Source organism: Molossus molossus, unplaced genomic scaffold, assembly GCF_014108415.1.
Source record: "Molossus molossus isolate mMolMol1 unplaced genomic scaffold, mMolMol1.p scaffold_m16_p_1, whole genome shotgun sequence".
In the NCBI taxonomy this organism is placed as follows: Eukaryota; Metazoa; Chordata; class Mammalia; order Chiroptera; family Molossidae; genus Molossus; species Molossus molossus.
The window spans coordinates 39,174,370-39,175,172 of NW_023425344.1; positions in this window are offsets into that span (position 1 = coordinate 39,174,370).

Here is an 803-nt window from a genome sequence, read left to right on the forward strand (position 1 = left end):
TTTTTTCCAATATGAGGAAAATACTGAAGAATCAAAGAAAAATGTAAATGATAGAATTGTATGTGTGTATTAATAGCAAATAAGTAAAAAAAGTAACATGTATATAACATGTAGGTGCAATTATTTGAAATTTTAGGGGTTTGGGTTTTTTGTTGTTTTTTTTTTTTGATTTTTTTTTTTTTAAGGAAAGGGAGAAAGAGATAGAAACATGGATGAGAGAGAACTTCGATTAGCCACCTCCTGCATGCCCCTTACTGGGGATTGGGCCCACAACCTGGGCATGTGCCCTGACCAGGAATCGAACCAGTGACCTCTTAGTGCATGGGTCAAGGCTCAACCACTGAGCCACACTGGCCAGGCTGGATTTAATTTCTTAATGGTTATCAGTATGTTACTATGAATCATTAGAAGTTTATATTTAACTTTCACTGTATATCAGATTAAATATATGCTTTAATCAGATTAAATTTGCCCAAACTTTTACACTAATTTCCTGGGTAACTTTAAGCATGTGATTTAACATTTTTGAGTCTTGAGAAACATAATCATGATCTTTTTGTATTTTGTAGATGATTTAAATGAGATGTGCAGAAAGATTTGAGGGTTATTTGGAAGAAATTTTATATTGTTCTATTAGAATTTAACATATTATGCATTTTTATACTTTTAAAAAGAGCTTTTTATCTTTGGATGGTTTTTCTGGTCCAATAACTCTTATTAGTTTACTCTCTCAGCTTTGCCAAGTTGTAACTAAGCCAATAATGATTCTCTGCAACTACTCTGAGCTCAGCACTGGCAAGTCA